The sequence below is a fragment of the Anoplolepis gracilipes genome, chromosome 12 (genome assembly GCF_047496725.1).
Source record: "Anoplolepis gracilipes chromosome 12, ASM4749672v1, whole genome shotgun sequence".
NCBI lineage: Eukaryota > Metazoa > Arthropoda > Insecta > Hymenoptera > Formicidae > Anoplolepis > Anoplolepis gracilipes.
The window spans coordinates 10,579,411-10,599,770 of record NC_132981.1 but is presented as its reverse complement, the minus strand read 5'-3'; the positions used below and the strand labels follow the sequence as shown (position 1 = coordinate 10,599,770).

General features: G+C 31.6%; 1 protein-coding gene across 5 annotated transcripts in view; it reads left to right on the top strand.

The window, feature by feature from the left end:
- LOC140671980 (uncharacterized) overlaps nt 1-20,360 on the top strand; it is a 167,040-nt gene that overhangs the window by 64,131 nt on the left and 82,549 nt on the right. For 3 of the 5 annotated variants that reach the window (XM_072903762.1, XM_072903763.1, XM_072903765.1), the window contains exon 1: nt 5,814-6,509. The exons of the other annotated variants lie outside the window; for them this stretch is intronic. The gene's annotated coding sequence lies outside the window, so the exon portion shown is untranslated. Of the gene's footprint in view, nt 1-5,813; nt 6,510-20,360 lie in introns of those variants that run through there. 5 annotated transcript variants of the gene reach the window in all.

Below are 20,360 nucleotides of genomic sequence, written 5' to 3'. Positions count from 1 at the left end.
TATCAAGACTTTTGTGTTATTTCAAGATTGCCTTATCTCCCTACTTTATTATTATTTCTATCTATTAAGTAAAATTTTAAAAATTTAGCGGGCAATATTATGTGTTTATTCGCAAGACTATTTTCGTAAATATTCTACAGTTCTCAGCGTAGCGCGACGTGTAGCGCGCTACGATGCGATCGCAAAATTACACAGTCAGTTGCTTGTAGCAAAGAGAAAAAGAAAAGGCGACAACCAAGTTGAAAGAGCAGATAGTACAGTGCTTAAGTACAAGCTTTCCTGTTCCCGTGTTCTTTTCTTATTTTCTTCGTGCTGTAATATAGTCATAGTTCTATTATTTGCTTCTCTCTTTCGTATTCTAAAGTATGCAAACCGCCTCGTATTCAATATACGCAAAAGACTTAATAGCTTTATATATATAAAAGAGAGTAATGTTCACAAAGAACAAATTGAAGAAAACTCACACGTCAACCAAAAGATTCTTCAATTTAAAGAGATGTCTACAGGGTAATTATATACTTCTTTAAGTATTTATAGCTCTAACTTTACAAATACACATGTAAACGATGAATTTCTGCTTATACAAAATATTTGTGAAAAAAAAAAAATAAATAAATTATGAAATATATCTAATAATGGATAGACAATTTTAACGGATAGATAATTTATTAATTGATTGCTAGTTTATGCATGAAGAAAATAATATGTGAAGAAAATAACTAGTCGATATTGATCGCTGCTGGAAACGAGTATTAATATTTGAACCAACAAACAGGGCACAATTTCTGGTAACGCGCTTAAATATCAAATATCAATTTCAGTTTTGAAGGAAATATATTAGTGCTATAACATCGCACGCAACAACAATTAATATTAATGAAATATCTATCACCGCGCAGCGTATGTTATGTAAAGTTAGCAAATTAAAATTATCTTTCATAACATAATATAGTATTTGCATATTAAGGTAGGCAAAATTAATAAAAATAATTAATAATTAATAATTTAATAAATAATATTTAATAAATACATATTACTAAATAAGTATTATAAATTTTAAATAAGGAATTTAAGATACAATAGTCTTAATACAAAAATTGCCTCCAATCGAAAATTTAATTAAATTAAAAATAATTAAAAAAATAATAATCAATATCTTGTATCTGTTCTTGTTACTTATAAATAACTATTAGATTCAATAATTTTCTGAATACTATTTTTCATCATTTTCTTAACATATCAAGATTCAAATATTTTGGAGTACACACATCTTTTTTGAGTTATCAATTCTGTAAAAAAAATATATAGCAGTTCGGTTAATTTAATTTAATATAAAGAAAAGAAAAAAAGAAAAAAGAGAGAAAAAGAGAGAGAGAGAGAATGTTACTTATTACATAATTCTAATGTTTAATTATGGCAACATATCCGCACGTTCTGCCTTGATGGTGCACACGGAATATCGTATTCGCGATTAGCATGCATATTACATTTCGTTGATTTCAACTGCCGCTTCAAACAATAACGTCAGCGAAATTTCCGCACGCCGACACTTAGGGTAACCTCGTGGGGGAAAAAAAAAGAGCGAGTTCAAATGCGAATTAAATTTTTTTCTGCACTATAAGCGAACATTGTTTTTTCGCTCTTTGCAAAAGCACGCTATTGAAAATCGCAGTTGACAAGCTTGCGCGCAGCAGATTTCGATCATTTTCGCAAATCGGCGGGTGACAAATAGGCGATCGAACAGCGTGAGCACGTTCGAATGACGATGATAGCCGGGGCACAATTAATGGGAGTCCTTGCGGATGATATTTGTGCGCGTGTGTAACTCGCGCGCGTACGTTACACTCGAAAATATATGGCGGCGGAATGCGAATCGCGCGCGCGACACATCCACGTATTCGTGACGTATGAGTGTGCGTATCGCAGAAAAATATTGCCACCGCGTTTAGCTTACAGATCTTTCCGTCGCTTAATTTCCACCCAACGTTGACGCACATTTTCACAATCCGCTTCTATATTAATGCTTATCTGTCAGATTTGAAATGTGAATTCATTCCGTTTATCGTTTTATTCAAGTGCTGCCCCATAATTCGCATTTCTGTATACTGTCAACTTTGTTTCACATATTCATCAGTAATGGCATGAATCACCCAAAGTATGAGATTTAATTAATTATTACAGATGATTCACGTAGAACAATATTTCATTAATCTCTCTTTACAAAAATCTCTATATGCAATTGAAAAGTAATAAAAGCTTATATTTTTCATTTTTGCAATATTTGCAATTATTGATGTGCAATAATTTGATAACACTAAAAATCTTTATTTTTGTGCCACGATATATTTCAATACTTTAGTTTAAAAGAACAGATATTGCGTATAATGTGTATTTGTGTCTAGACAGATACGCGTGACAGATATAGACTGGAGCTATCTACATATTTAACGTAGAGACTCAACACATGTCTAAGAAGCATGTCGAAGAGAATACTGATAATTGCAAAGGATTGGCGTAGTATGCACGTAGCAATTATGTTACATAAGAAAAATTATATTTAACAATTATGTTAAATAAGAAAACTGTTAAATAAGTTTTATATATCGTGGCGGAAAACTTTGTTTAAAAGATCAATAGTATCGTACTACTTTTGTCTGAAAATACGATTTCGCTTACAGACTTTCCTGAAGAGGTACCTACAAAGTACAAAGTGAAAATGACAATTCAAGTACCGTAAAAAATAAAAAGAAAATTAGCATGCCAGGCGAATGCTTTATGCAACAGATTATAAAGATGATTTTATAGATATTTTTATGTTTTATATCTGAATATTTTTTTTATATATATTACGTACAAATTCGAACTCATATAAACAATTTGCACTCGTACAGTTGTAAAATAGTTTTGGTTGACTAAAGTTCCTCAAACTCCTAATAATTGGATTAAATTATTAAAGGACAGAACATTTGTACGGAACTATTTGATTCCTGTTGAAAGCTCATTCAACGTCTCAACAAGCACTGATCTGCACATCACTAGAATTACCATAACGCCATACTCCAGATAAATGGCGGCATGTCCGACAGAGAATTACGTGATTCACTGTTGCATTCTACAAGACGTGATATATGCAGAATATGTAAAATATGCTCTTATCAAACATGCAGCACACAACAAAGTTTAGAAAGCGTTTAATTTCACGATACTCTTTTATATTGTATAATCTATTTATCTACACGAGTATACTTGCGATGCAAGGCTGTATAACACTTCACAAATATTAGCATAAATGTGGAGATAATTTTAAACATAATCCAACTTATAGCCTACTTTGCCATATTCATATTCTTCTGAACGGTATGATGCGAGTAACTTTGAAAGTGGAATATATTTACATATTTAAGAGGATACTTAAAAGCAGCCTGTTTCTCTGTTTATTCAAAAACAACGTCGGATATGTGTCAAGCGTTCATACACAAAGTATTTCATAAATATGTATTTAATTAAAGTACTTAATAAATATTTAGTTTGATCAAGCTGTTGAAGAATTTATATTAACTTTATAACATTCGAATTATTGATTTTATAAGATATAGACGATATACATAAATACGTCTTGTTAGAGAAACAGAATTCACTTTTTTTTTCATTCAGTGTCATGACTTTAAGAGGATATATGTATATGTAGAAACAGAATCTTGCAAGTGTGTGTACGATGTGGAATCTGCGTTTTGCTAAAGCGTGTCTTAGGGCGATAATGTATCACGTGAAATCGAACTAGAGCAGAACACGAGCAGTCGAAACGTTTCCAAAGCATAGCATTGCAGCTTTGCTAGTGAAAGGCGGAGCGTTCCGGAATGAACACAACTTGAGCACTTTGCACTGATTTGACGATATGAACGATACGATTTACAAGCCCAATCAACTTCTAAAAGACTGTGAGTAGAGAGAGAGAGAGAGAGAGAGAGAGAGAGAGAGAGAGAGAGAGCTCTAGATTAGTTCAAAACTTTACTTTGTTAGCAAAGATTATGCTATAATTAAAATATTATACTATAAAAACTCTAGAATTTTATGATAATCGTGGCTTTATACAGTTTATTACATACTTATTAATGCAAAATCTTATTTTTAGATTGAATTTTACACAACTTTTAGGAAAAGCTCTAATAATAATATAATTAATGATATAAATTTAAAATATTTACGAATATAATGAAAATAACAATTCAATAAAAATTACTTTTCAAATATAAAAGTTTTATTACTATGTAGAATTTTATTTGAACAAAATAAATAACAAAGCATTAAAAAGAGATATTCAACTCTCGTTTGCTGCACAAGATTCAATATTAACGACGAAAGGCTTTAGTTTTCACTAGAGTCGAACTTTCTAAATAACACAGTCGTACTTTTCGTCTTGATTACTTTTGAAAGTAATAAAAGCCCTAAGTCGCGCGTTCAGTAGTTCAATTCCTAAATGATTTATTAATATGCCGTTAAATTTCGAAAAGTGCACTTTAAACTTTAACACATAAGATTTTAATTTATACACGCGTTTTAAAAGTCATGTTTGAATCCTTTTCATTTTATGTAGTTAACAATTTAAAGCTAATTCGATCGTTTGTTACATTGCTGAAAGTGTGATATTAAATTTAAGAAATAAATAATAAAATCAATTAAAATATTAGATAGTAAAACGTACAAGTTGAAAGTGTACCAAAATTGATGTAAATAATAATAATAATAATAATAATAATAATATATATATATATATATAAATGTTCAAGTGATAGGAATTATATTGGTCGCGTTACGTATTAAATTAATTTTATTAAGTTTTTCAATAGTTGAGATGAAAAGAACACATGAAATCATATAATGCGGCAATGCGACAGCAATTCTTTGTAATCGATATACTATTTTACCTTATATATATGCTCGACCACTTTCATTCGAAAAGGTAATATCCTCGCGAGTTGAAGGCAAAGTATTTCGAAATGATCATGCACGGACCCCCCAACAAAGCTTATCACAGTAATGAAGGCGCAGCTATCAAGGGATAACGGTGTAACGAGGAGTTTGACTGACGCGAGACAGACAGCTAAATACCTTGTTCAAGTTGAAAAATTAGCGCGAGTTGTGAACCGAGCAACGTAAGCGTATATTATGAAGAATTGTAATTAACTGCTGGCATAATTTCCGATCTTACATATTATAGCATTATTAGCAAAAATATGAATCTATTTTATATTTTCTGTTTTTTATTTAAAAATAATGATAAATTAAGCATTGAGAAAAAGTGAAAAATTTTATCTCATTATGCAGCAAACTTCCTCTTTTAATCTCAAATCCAATTCTCGTACCACGACAGACACACAAATCTCCCAATTCAATTTAAAAAATAAGAAATCAAGTCACTATAATATTTCAATCGAACTCTTCTATTAAAACTTTTCTACAAAAATCTTATGCTTTGTTATACAATTTTAATTTGCTAAATTTAATATTTCTGTTTAAAAAAAAAATTGTGTTTCCATTTTCTAGAAAAGAAAAATAATTAAGTATATATTTTATCAGGAATAAACTTATAAAGTGTAATAAAATAAACTTTAAGAGTATATTTATTGACTTTGAGATCTTTTCTTTATGAGAACTTAATTTATATGAGCCATATTTACGGAATTATTTAATATTAATTTAATTAAACATCTTAGAGCGTGACCTAAGCTTAAAAAATACAAATAAATAAAAAAATATGTAATGAATTAACAATTAATTAACTACTAGACATAACTAAGATACAAGAAGATATTTTACGTAATTAATTAAACACATATTTTACGTATAAAGAATTTAAAATTAAAGCTTTCGAGCGAAAACGCATTTTTAATGCTAAAAACTCAATAATGTGAAGCGAAGAAACCCTCCCACCCTTGATATTTAACTTTTCTCTTATCGACAAAAAATGGTCCGCGTACATTCACCGGAGAACACGTATCTGAAATGATGCAAATCTTGCGAAAAACCCGATGTACATAAAAAGAACAAATTACATCGCGAACACATCGTAAACACTCGCTGCTAAGCATCGCTAAGAAAGGTCACTTTGACACTTGGGTAAGGGGTACGCTCGCTGTCATCCAGTCAGCCGCCCCGCCAGGCGCCCCATTCAGCCAACCAGGCAGGCAGTAGGGAGAGTCAGGGACGAGCCAGACGAACAAGCAGGCGCCAGTCTACCGTGGACGCACGTCGCGGTACCACGTGTGCTCCGATTCAATGTTTTCATACGGCATAATTACGTACAATCTTTTTTTATTCCGGTTATATATACAGCCTCAGTCATACGCGTCACCTCAGTGATTATTTACCACATGTGATCGGACCGAAAAAACGCGAAAAAAAACGTAGTGGTGACAGACGCTTACTCTCAGTAAGTAGTGTGTGTGTGATACAGTGCGTCGAGCAACACGGAGGGATCTATCGATGATCTATGATTGCATAAGCATGAGGTAACGTCTCTGTTCGAGTGATTGTATTTTTTTGTGATATTATCCTGTGATTTTGATTTATTATCGCTCTACTTCTTGAATCTCGTCGACTTCAGTGACGTTTACAAAGACGGCACTCTACGACTTTTGCGAGTTACGCTCTCACTGCATATCGCAGTATATTCCGACACGGCGTGTGTCACGAATGTGTGTTACGAATCGATGATCGATGTTTGACGCCATGAGCTTTGGAACAAAGTCGGTCGCGCACCTTGTGCATTGAATTAACGAGTCGAGTGTGTCGTGTATGACAGATATTATTTTTCATGATCCCGCTCGCAGATAGGTTACGACAGTTTTTCCTTTGCAGCACGCATGAAAAATGGAAAATGCCATTAAATAATAATACATATCCCTTAGTGACTCAAGAAAGTTAAGTTTTATATCCCACAAAGAATATTATAATAATTCTAATGCTATCTCGGAGATAATGTGATTATTTAAAAACCCCTTTCAAGTGTTTTGTTTAGTATAACGAAAGAACAAAGTTTTTGTTAATGTTACATCGGTTTTTCTTAGATTGGTCTACTTTATTGTAAAAATGCAGGAAAAATGAAAAAGCACATTTTCCCAAGTAAACAAAAGTTTCATATTTTTCTCTACACTATACGTGAAATCATAAGACGATTTTAAATCATTTTTAACTTCAACAAATATTGAGATTTCTGAAAAAATTTAAAAAGGAAGTAGAAAAAGAGATAATTATATATTTTTTTAAATCCAAGATAAACCAACATTTCCATCCATAAAAATGAGAGAGTCTTTAAAGACGTGGTCTTGGTTGATTCTTAAGATTAAATCTGACACTCGCGCAGGATTACGTTACGATTGGATTAAATTTAAAATGCACAGGAGATATTAAATAATTCTCTCTAACGTAACAAATTGCATCACTAGTTATTAAGCAAGAGTGACGGAAGAGCTTTTTCATTCAGCTATTATTGATATTTAAAACTTGATATTTGCAATATGCGCATATTAAGTGTATTTTCTTATTAAGATTCATAAAAAAACAATAATCTATATTTTCCCACCATAATAGGAATTACAAAAACTAGTTTACCCATCTCTATAGTGTGATAATTCATTCTGCTGAAAAAGAATACGTAAATTGAAAAACAAATTGAACTTTCCTTTATTGAATGTTCAATCGTATAGCACAAAGGATAAAAAAGTACGTTAATCAAAAAATAGAAATTCTCTTCAAAATCTGATGTCTATTTTATTGTATTAAATATAGAACATTGGCACTGTTTTTGAGTTGTAATTAATAATTAGCTGATTCTCAGACTCTGAATATTTAAGGTGATATTCATGTCTTATTGAAATAAATAAAAATTTTCAACAATAATTATCAGTTGCATTGACTTGCTACAAATCATATTAAATTATTTTAATAGAACTCGACCACTTTATGCGACAAGTATTTCAATGCCATATATTTTTGCAGACTTTCGTTTTTTATAAATAATATTATCATGAATTGAATAAAAGATGAATCAAGCTTTTTAATATAATCGTGCAAAAAAGATACTATTTCCGAAATGATATTAAACCATCTTACATTAAACGATCTATATTAAACATATTGCTTTAATATTTAATATGATTAATTGATATTATTTACATGCATTATATAGCACAATTTGATTAATAGCTTCTTCATACATATTAGTTTGGATTAATAATTTACTCATATTACAGTTTATAAATTGTAAAAGTTAATTAAAATAAATAAAATGAATTAAAGTTTACATCTAAATAATCTAATAATAATCATTTAAATCTATAATTAAATTGTATAAATAAATTCTATAAATTATTTATAAAATTTCTATATTTTCAGAAATTGTAACATTTTCTTCGGAAACGTTAAGATTCGGTTATACTTTGCATCGATTACTTTGTTTCGATTTAAGACAATCATGATTTGTATTTAAAAGGATCCGCTTATGTTCCATCTCGTACTTTGAGATAACTTGAAGATGTTCCTATATGTCATAATAACTATAATTTTAAAGGATCCGCATGCCGATATCGCACCATTTCCTCGAATTCAAATACTGAGAGAAATAGTAGAAGCCCACATTTCTACCTCTAATGTTCACCATAAATTCTCGCGCAACTCCCAATTTTTCATCATTCTAGTCAGAGATGGCCCAAGCGCTATTACATCTATATTCGAGTTTAAATTCGAGAATGCAAGCACAATTTAGACTATATGCATAAATACGCTTTCAAAACTTCGTAGGATTATTTGAAATTTAAACAGTATGTGGATTTTGAGTTTCATATCCTCCTCTCATCGTAGATTAAACAGAAGGGTCAAATTAGTTTGAATCCCCATGAGGTTACTTCTCGCTCGTTATTATACTGACCGAGGCAATCCCAAATACAGGTATTCAAATACGCGCGTGACTTTCGATTTGGGCATTCTGTACGCGTGCATCGCATACAATGCACGAGGCGTGCTATTAACGGTATTTGTTCTCGACAATTGGCTAGCGAATAAGCGATATTATCGAGAACATCCTTGCATGAGCATTTAGTCAAATACTCGTCGGAAGGATATAGCTATGTGGAGAAATTGTAGTCGGATATTAACAGCCAATCCGTCTTCCTTCATTTCTCTCAAAAAGTGCCAATTTCTCTCGCGATCCGTCATTCGGCGTGACAAAATGAACTTACGTAATAAAGCCAGCCTAGCAAAACTTTGCGTTCAACTCGAAATCATGACTCGATTTCCCTAACAAAGATATTCGCGTACGGTAACAACGCGCTGTTCTAGTAAGAAGGGAGACGAAACTTAAATCTCTTTAGATTCTATTAATTACGTCATTGCGGTAAATTTCCCTTGAAATACAGCAAAGCGCGTCAAGGAAATGAGAACAAAAGGGAGCCGCCTGAAATCTTCTAGCTTCAGTCAAGTCAGCTTTCATTACTACTGATATTAGTTTGATCATTATTTACAGCGCGGTAAAACTAAAGATTGATTACGGAAAGGTTATTAATATCAATTTATAAAAGGAAAGAAATTTATTATATAGGAACTGAGTTGTGATACTTCTACGTGCGCGTTATAGCACGTAGAAAAATATAACACAAACAGTTAAACCGTTCCTTTTCGTATAACGCGCACGGCGATTCTCGTTTATATTTATTTTCCAAGTATTTTTTACGAATTTTTTTTGATAGTCAAAAATATTTTCTTTGCTTGTATAATACAAAACTACTGCTAGGCTAACATAGAAAGAAATATGACGCAAAAATAAATACATAGATGTATGTTATGTTACATACAGTGAAACTGTTCGGGATAATAAACGACAGAACGCGAATTCCTTGGGTTACCACGAAATAAAAAAAAAAAAAAAAAAAATGTTCAATAATTTTTTTAAAGAAGAACCGTTGATAATTTGGCATTTCGATACAATTAAATTCTAGACAGATACTCTTGCCGTGGGGCATGCCAGAATCCAGGAAACAAGCGCAAACTTAGTTACTCTAGAACCACGAAACATGTCAAACAATTTAGCAGTGCTATATAGATCTTATTGTTAGTAGCTCTATTGTAAAGCAAGAAAAACGGAAGGAAAAGAGCTTTTAATTTTGTTGAAAACGAGATCAAAACGTATGGGGAAAATACTTTATGACTCTATAAATCAACGTATCTGCTACTATAAAGTTTCTTAAACCGTATCAGTATTTCTATACGTGGAACGTTTCCGAATCATTGAGTGTGCTTTCAACCGCAGATTTGATTTTAAACCCTCCCGAGAATAGATCCTTGCTACCGATCCGTGCCCTTCTCGAACGTCTTTGGTAGTAAATGTATGAGCAACTTGCTCATGAAAATGCATAATCTTGACGACACTCTAGTAACGTCAAACACGGGAAGTTTCAAGTTAAAAAGTTCTGTCGAAAGTTCCGTAGACTATCGACGAAGATAATATGAACACATTTTTCCACTCATTCTCAAGTAAGTTGACATAAAAAGAATCCTTGACAAATTAAGCTGAATGCAGCACATACATATATACATATATACATATTTCACATATCCATCAAAACTTTAGTAACAAAAATTTGCTTAACTTTTATGAGAAATCGAAAGGGAATTTTTTCATAACAGAAGAAGGAGATGAAGAAGAAGAAGAAGAAAAAGGGAGATTAAAAATAAACGGAATAGTGATAACGCAATCACGATGAAACTCAATGTGAAAGTCGCGAATAGAGGATTAGCGTCGTAAGTGTGTGTGTGTGTGTATGTGCGCGCGCGCTTACAGTTCAATCTGTGTAGCTATTACAGCATATCGTGTCAGCCAAAAATAAAAATACCAAAGCATGCAACTGTGTGTTCTGATAGCATTTCTATCCCTGTCGGACACGACGTCTGCACCGAAATCGATACATAGCTATACAAGTAAGAAGAAGGTCGTATGTTCTTTCAGGGTCCTCAGACACAAGCAACTTTTATGTACACCTGACCTCGAGTTTCTGCAAACTACTGTACACTCTTATATAGTCAGTATCGACTATAATTTTTATTCGATCTGTCGACTACAAGTGCTGTATTCATCTCAGCAATCGGATATTTCTGAGAATCAATAGGAAATTGCTGTTAAAACAATCTTATGCCACATGCAAGACGAAATATTGAAAATCCATATTAAACGATACTTTCGATTACTCTATCATCTGTGAAATTATATATGCATGATATCATAATATGCCATTTTGTTCTTTTATTATATTTGAGACATTATGCGTTGTCACATAAAATAAAAAAATTCTGAAAACATTATAATGTAATTCTTGCAAAACATTAAAATACTTCTTTTATATTCAAATAACATTACCACAGGATTGTATTTCCATATGTTATTTGTAGTTCGTATAATTTGGTGAATGTAATTACAAATAAATGATTTCTAGACAGGATAAAATTTAAATGCAAAGATACTTTTCGAATGCGAATTGGAAATGAATGTGAAAATCAAATAGCAAACGGAGAACGCTAAACGCTTCGTGGATTCAATTCTATATATCACGTGGCTGCTGAGGTAAGGGTCAGGTTGATTTAGAGTTATAATTAGCCCAGTTCAGGGGATGAGATTGTACGTTACATAAATCGTTTAGATAAATCGTAAATTATGCAATTAATAATATACATATATGTATTACTGACGTTTACAAATTTATTTTCATGATTAAAATAGAAAAATCTTTTCCTCACTGATCATTTAATTTCTTAATACATTTTACGATATATTTTATTATAAATTTTATTTGACATTCTCTTGTTACGAGTGTCAAAAAAGAGTGAATAATTGATGACTTATTTAAAAAATAAACTGAATTTAAAATTAATCCGATATTTTCCAATTACATTTGTAATTGGTTCCAATTTTTGACAGAAAATTGTAATTTTGCTGATTCAACTGATACATTACTAGTAGATAATTTATGTGTAAATGCGGCGGCACCGTATTATCAAGGTGTTACCGCGAAACGTTCTCCAATAATTGCGAATCGGCTAATCGAACAGCATGACACTATAAAAGCGGTTTATCCCGCATCGTGGCGTTCAGCGCTTAAAGTTGCGCGAGATTTATATTTTTCGCGCAGAAAATACAACGGGCAATAAATTCAAGCCAGTACAATATCTAATCCGACAAGATGAAGAACTATTACCGGGCAGCTGAATACAAAGGCGAAAAGAAACGGATACAAATAATGTCGGAGAGAAGTATTATACTGAGCAATGCCAATTTAAATGATAATTTTTAAAAGCGAAATTTCTTTCTACAGAGATATTTTGCAGCCACTATTTCTATGATAATTTGTTTAAAGAAAAAAAAGTGTTGAATTAACATATTTGGTAATGTCTTACAGGCACGCACTAAACGACATAAATTTAAATTCGTATCTATTTAATCCGTAAAAAAAAGCAATTTTTCGAGCGTGTTAATGATCAGAGATAAAGATGTATATCTTATGCGATAATATTTTTTTGAAGAGTAGCAACAAGTTGTTAAATGCTTTATAATAATCAAAAAGTTTATTGCTCGTTTTACTCGTATAGTGCACACGCAACAGTGATGCCATTATCCAGATTATGTACATCATGATGCACAGTTATTTTAAGTATCCCGTTTCAGTAGTTTTACAAAAATTAACAAATTAAGAATTTTTCGAATAAAATCTCTTTTTATGAAATATCCGATATTGAATATTTTTATCGAGCAAAAAAATATGATGTAAAATATTTAATCTAAAAATAATTAATATTAGTTTAGTTACGTCGTTTCCTCCTAGAAATAAACCAAAATTGAAAATTGTTTTTTTTTCACAATATTTTTTGAACTCGCCAACTAATTAGTGCCTTCTTCGAAGCGGAAAACACACTGTGATTTTATTTTGTATAAGATTCCCATGAGAAATTCAAAGTGATGAAAATTAAACATGTTTTTCCGACAAAATTATTTATCGATCAACGTGCGCTCGGATTTTTATAATTTTACGGTATCGATTGAAAAAAAATTATGGACAAAAGTCAAACAGAAATGCAAACAGACAAACTTTTGCGGAACTAAAATGCGCAGTACGCTAATGAAAATCTAATAGCATACATCCGAAAAAGCGAGTTTATTACCATATGTGTGATAAAGTAAATAAAAGTCCGTGCAAATTACAGAGGCCATTTGGTCGATGCGAGCGAGTTCTGTTTGATAACCGTCTACTTTACCGCAGCACGACGACTATTGGTGAATGTAAAAATATGAGGCCGACACGAGCTTACTTTATTCGCTGCCGATCGAAGGGGGAATATTGGCGTGCATAACCGTGTCGCGTGTATGCCCGCGAATACACGCGAGCTTCCATTACGCCACACCCGGAAAATTCAAAACTAGCACCTTCGCTCTGCCTCGCTCGAGAGAGGACCCGTCATAAAGGATATGTTTTCGCGGAAAGACCTTGAGGTTTCGCTAGCAAAAGGATATCCAGATAGAATTTCATTTGCAGTACCTTGGAGAATAGTATCAGCACATGCGCGCACGCGCGCGTTATATCGAAGGATAAAGGTTCAACCTTAAAGCGGTTGCCTTCGAATAGTTCCGCGGATTTCGTGAACAATAACACGTGTCGGTCTTCGCATTATATAGTCTTCCATCATGGAGATTTTCCAATGTAACATAACGGGGAGGTATTAGGAACGCGCACCGTACTCTAGCATTGTCCAAAAATAAAGATACTCAACTTATTTCCTGAATAAAATCGAATTTTGAATGTGCTTTGTTATATTTCCGACCCTTTCTACGATTGTATTTGAAATTTTTATGTTTGCGTTATTAAGACTTTCCGCAAACTCGTTTTATACAAACATTTTATATTTATGTAGTACATTGATCGCATAAGTAAAGTGAAACCTGAATGTGTTTGTAAAATCGCAAACCCGGTTTAGAGCAGTCTGATTTAACTAATGTAGGATTACAAGTTCCATATGCTATCCAGTTAGATCATAATTCTATAATGTAGAGAATTGATTCTAATTATAAGTTTTCAAATTATATAAATTCAGATTATATACATATGTAGTTGAGTTACGAGTTATGAAAATAATAATAACATGATAATATATACTTTTTTCAACACTAAACAAGTAAGATATAATTTATAAATATTGACAAATATTGTAATTAATGAGATAGTTCATTTCGATATAATATTTAAATAGAAATGTGACTTTGACAAATTATTATAATCAATCTATCCAAATTGATATTACTGACAGTAACATTATAAATTGTAGAAATTACTCTTAATTAAAATTGCATTTTGTCGAGACAAAAAAAAAAAAAAAAAACACATGATTTTAAAAATTTGAAATTTTTTTACATTTTCATAGAAAGTACATGGTTACATGCACTCTGTTATACGACAGGTCTAGTAAAGCGAGAAAGTGGTGAGGTCCGTTGAACCTCTGGCACGCTGTTCAAGGATTAATAAATAATGAGAAAAATCTCGCCGAGATTGCGGCAGCGGGGTACGCGTTTCTCCGTAATTCAAGCAACGCGCGCCTGTTCGCGAACGTATTTCTCCGTAAGCTCCTCTTTAAGCTGCATCGTACTGTTTATGTGACCTCGCACGCCGTCGAAAAAGCTCGACCAAGCTCGATATCGTGTTCCAGGGTCTCACGAAACTTGTGCCGAGCGTACATACAATAAAGAGATGCCTTTCTCTCTCACACGCGGTCACTTCCTCTAGACTTTCAAACTTACCGGACTAAAGTTTTTTTCCTCGCGTAATTAATTAGATCATTAGAGCATTTTTTTTTTTTTTTAATGTCGCGGAACACAACCGCGCAGTAAAATGCACTTTTGCTGACAGCTACTATTCTTTGATAATGTCAAGCGATGTGTCATTGTCCGGACAAAGAATAATTATTGAGAACACTTAAGTAAAATTTGATTATCAGAAAGTTTTATTATCGTGAAATAATGATTTTACATTTTTTCAGCTCTTTTCATTTTATATCATTAATATAGATACATGTAGATACACATACATGTATCGCATGTAAGAAAGATTTTTTTATTAATTTTTTAAAATTAATTTATTTGTTTGCGAAAATCAAAAATGTATTATAGTCGATTTATTTAATATAATTCTATATTATTCTATTGTATTACTATAATATATATCGATTACGTACACATTATGTAATATCAAAGGATTGAAATCTATTTGAAAGGTAATGATATATAATACAAATATATGAAACATAATTGAAGCTCTCTAAATATGAAAGTATAAATTACTCTGCAATACTGAAGTTACAAATATTCTATACAGCATACGCGTAATGATTAACTATTTTACGTCTATTACTTTGTAGTTAAATTGTGCATTAACGTTATATTTGCACTTTGATCTGCAGCAATTCACCGAATATGTATAAACGGATTTTGATAATGTTTCGTTACTTTTAGAGTTAAATGAAATGAAATTACATATGAGAGATAGTTTTACCTCAAACGCGCTTTACGTAAAATTCACATGCATTTGCAGTTTGTTAGACATATGTATAGAAATTCGCATTACTAGTTACTGGAATCGGATCAAATCAAATTAAATTTTTAAATTTTATCTTAGAAGCAAGCACAAATAGTACTACTTGATTTTTATAAAAAAGAAAAAAAATAAATTTAAACTTTCCATTATTGAGCTATGCTAGATGTAACGGAAAGAAAAATTTATTTACTTTACATATACTGATGTATATGTTTGTATATATCCCCTATTCGCTTTTGCGCACGCAAAGTATATAAAATTAACCCCTTTTATCTAAATACCAAGTCCAACTCGTGACCACTGTGAATCAACAAGCAATCCCAGTTAAAGTTATATCACGCGTGCAATGTGCATTCTGCATAAATCATGTGGTCCTAGAATTTTATTGGTGTAATATATAACAAGATATTATAGCTCTTATATTAAAAAAAACTTTTATTTTATCACAAAAATCATATGTATAATTAATATTATTCCCTCTATCTTTCTTGCTCTTTCTTTCTCTTTGAACACAGCCATTTCATAAATTTTTCAAGGAAAAAAATATCTTCTCTCAAATCTAACAATAAGGATGATTTTTATTTATTGACATAATTGATGAGTGTGAATAAATTCTTATATTTTTATAAATAAATTTTTACTATTGTACTATGAATGCGGCAAATGAAATATTTTCTTTAATAAGGATAACGTAAATGAAATATCAATATAATATTTTTATTAAAACCAGCTATAAATTTTAATTATTTTACAATGTTGTTATAGTCGTTGAATTTGAGACGCATTATTTTTTTATGATCATTCATTTTTTAAATATCGATCCACTTGAAACGTGACGCAAAAATTATATTCTGATATTTGGCAATTACGATACGCAATTATATTACTTACGAAATTCTATATCATGAAATTGGTTTCCATCATTAATATTTTATCATATAATTAATAGCTTGTTCAAGCAACTGAACTGAAGCTCATAAATCTTTGTCGTGATAGAGATTTTGTATTATTAACAAATTTAAATCAAGCAACTCTCGTGATTTAAATCTCAATCAATAACCATGATGCACGTTACGGCTAACCAACATCCGAATATAACGCGTTTTCCAAATTTTGCTGCTCAATTGCTCACGAGCTGATTAGATTAGTCTGGGATATAATTAACCGCGAGAGCCACGAACACTTTAGATTGACTTGAATATTTGACAACGCAATGACGACATATGCAATTCCCTGAGTAGATTCCCGCGCCGGGCATACCTGCAGTAACACGATATTACAACGCCTCGCCCCTACTTTCGAGAGGGCATCGATTACACGGGACGTTGCGGAGTTGCTCGCTGACCTACCTGGGGCCTTTATGGCTCGCTTTTATATGAGTTTGTTTTACGGCATGCATAATAAATTGATGAGATGCTGAAGAAATGTAGATAGTTAATGCTTCAGAGGATTGCAACTGCGCTCGAATAAGTTATCGATTCTTGGTTGTAATATATGGCAATAGATGAACAAGAAAATTCCCCTCATTCTCGCCTGCGAGAGAGAGAGAGAGAGAGAGAGAGAGAGAGAGAGAGAGAGAGAGAGAGAGAGAGAGAGAGAGAGAGAGAGAGAGAGTGAAACAGAGAAGCTATATATTTTTAAATTTAGTAATGAAGCAAATATAATTTTAATATATGACTGTTGTGAAATTTTCCCAAGCTCTATGTATATTTTCGTTTCCAAAATCGTCAATATATAATATTATGCATAATTATGATAGATCTAACAATAAGTAAAAATATAAAAATCTGAGAAAAGATAGAAAACCGAAAGTAGTAAAATTTAAAATTAATATCTGTAGCAAAGTTTTTTATAATTTTGGTTTTATTGTGTATTATAATTATTTTGTATAGCTCTACGTTTTTATTTTCCATAGCAATTTTCATCGAAAACGCACACTAAATAACTGTTCGATCTGAGCGATTTCGATGTAATTTATCAATACTAGAAGCAAAGTGTCATTATACAATTTCTCTATACGTATCAACGTTATTCCGCTATTATATCTACATCATTATTTTTCAATGTTTCATTCTGTTTCATGCGTATCTGTTATTTATCACGATATGAAAAACGGGCACTCCTATATCCGCGACGTAATGTCAGATAGGGATTTCACATGTACCAGGTTATCTCACTAATTATCACTTTGCTTCAAACTCTTGGATCCAAATAATATTGATGAATGTTTTTAATTAATAAATATTACACAATGTAAAGTACATTCTTTCTGGGCTCTTGTATTATTATTCCATTATACTCTTGTTGAGTATTAAGTATCGTATTTCAATTAGCATTATGTTTTTCATTATAGAATAAAACGTTTTACTAATAAAACTAACTGATGCTTTGATATACACACTTTCCAGTTTCTGTCTCAAAATATAAATCAAAATATTTTGCTTGACACAACATATATGTATAGCCTTAAATTTTTCTTTTTATATTAATATATGTAAAAAATGTTTAATAAAAACGCGATAACAAAATTTCGTTTTCTATCAAATTATTGGTGCGTTGATAAATTATCGCAAAAAATAACTTGATATATATGTCATACGTATGTCAACGCGTTATACATACATATATATAATTATTGGTTGAACAAGATAAATATTTTTGAATGTTAGTAAAAAAATATATCATAAATTAATTTTGATACACATTTGTTGATAAAAGGTTTTTTAACCACTTTCAATTCTTAATGCGAATAATTTAGTTTCATGCCCATGCATATTTTCGCTGTCACGCTGGACACACAAAGTTTATTGGTTCGTTTCTAACCGTCTAACACGTGAGCAACCTCTAATTCGATTTTAATAAAAGTTCGTTCGTTAAGCCTCTTTGTACGACAAAATATCTTTTCCAAATAGTTTTATAGATATGTCGGAAACAATTCGGACAAAATCGATTTCTAGGATTATATACGTGCACATGATATGCATTTCTAAAATTTTGGTGAGACTAAAAATCAGTTAATTGGAAAGAATAATAAAATAAATATTTGTAAATTGCTAAAATATAAAAAATACGAGACTATTTCTCCTTGTATATAAAATTACACAATAGTAACGTGTATGTGTGAAACTGACGTCTCACTTCGTGGATCTCTCAACTGGACAACTCGATAAGTGTTGAGAATTCTGACTTTATTTTTAATAATTCTGGAATTCTCTTGATAGATTAAATAATTTTAATCGTTAAATCAAAAAAATGACTCAGGGCAAATTGAGACACCAAGTTTACGCTGCGTCTTACTTTATTCTTCCATAATTTTTTTTTAGCGTTTCTTGTAAAAATTGTAAGCACTTGAGAATTTTACAATAGTTCTACAAAAAATTCTATGCGTAAAAATTATTGGAATATTTATTAAATAAATTAGATCGTCCGACCTTTTGCCAGACGTTTAACAATAAGTACTGAGGTAAGATGAGCGTATTTCGATAGTTCTATCAACTTTAAATGAGATTTCGTGTTAATCTACAATCACTCTTAATTTCTAGAAAAAATTACATGCGTAAAAATTACTATATTTATTAAACAAATTATATCGCCCGATACATAAAGAGACGCCGGACGTAAAAATACTGAGAGACGCTGGTCGTATTTCGATAGTTCTATTGACTTTAAATGAGATTTCGCAATCAATTTTCACTTCCAGATAGAGTTCCAGTAATAATTATTTAAAATCTCATTTAAAATTGACATAACTATCGAAATACGACAGCGTTTACCTCGGTACTTATATTTCCGGTGTCTCGGACAATCTGATTTGTTTAATATTCTAATAATTTCCACGCACATAACTCTCTCTAGAAATTAAAACTGATTACAGACTGACATAAAATCTCTCATTTAAAATCGATAGAGCTATCGAAATACGACAAGCATCTCACCTCAATAACGACATCTCGAAGCGATTAATTTTTTTTTTTTTTTAATTAATATTCTAGTACAATAATTTCTACGTAGAAATGGTAAAAAAAATCGAAAGACAGAAGGATTGAAGGATAAAGTGAGACGCAGTATGAACATGAAGTCTCCTGTTCTTTCTCTTCTTTGTTTAATAATCAGAAATATTTGTCTTCTTTAATCTGTTAAAAATTCTATAACTATTAAAAATAAAGTCAGAACTCAACTGTTAATAAATTTCCACGAAGCGAGACGCCAGCTTTACACAAATGGAATTGCACGAAATACGCATCGATTATCGCGACAAAAAAATTAATTCCACGAATGATACGTAAATTACCTCATGATTGCTTCGACAAAACCCGATACCATCCCAGGTCTGCTCATCCTCTTTTAATCCTTTGCTGATGCATCTTCGAAATACTCATAAAATATTCGCGCTTAATTATTGTGAATGTACTAATTACGAATATAACGCTCGAGTGACATTTTGTACGACACTCCCGATAATAATCGCCTAAACTCTTTAACGCGCATTTTGATCGAGAATCAATTTACAGAAATAATCGCTCGTTATTCAATTCGGTACTCTGACATTCGTCCGCGCGTGATTTTCACTTTTTCGACCGATAAAGAGACGCAAAGAACACAGGACGAACATCTTTAAGACATTAGATTAAACATAACCGAAACGATGAAAAATTGACGACTGCGTTCAAACTGGTGGAGGTACTTTAGATCGAGCGCGAGCAAATAACGAAATCCTTGTTCTGACTAAGCCGATCT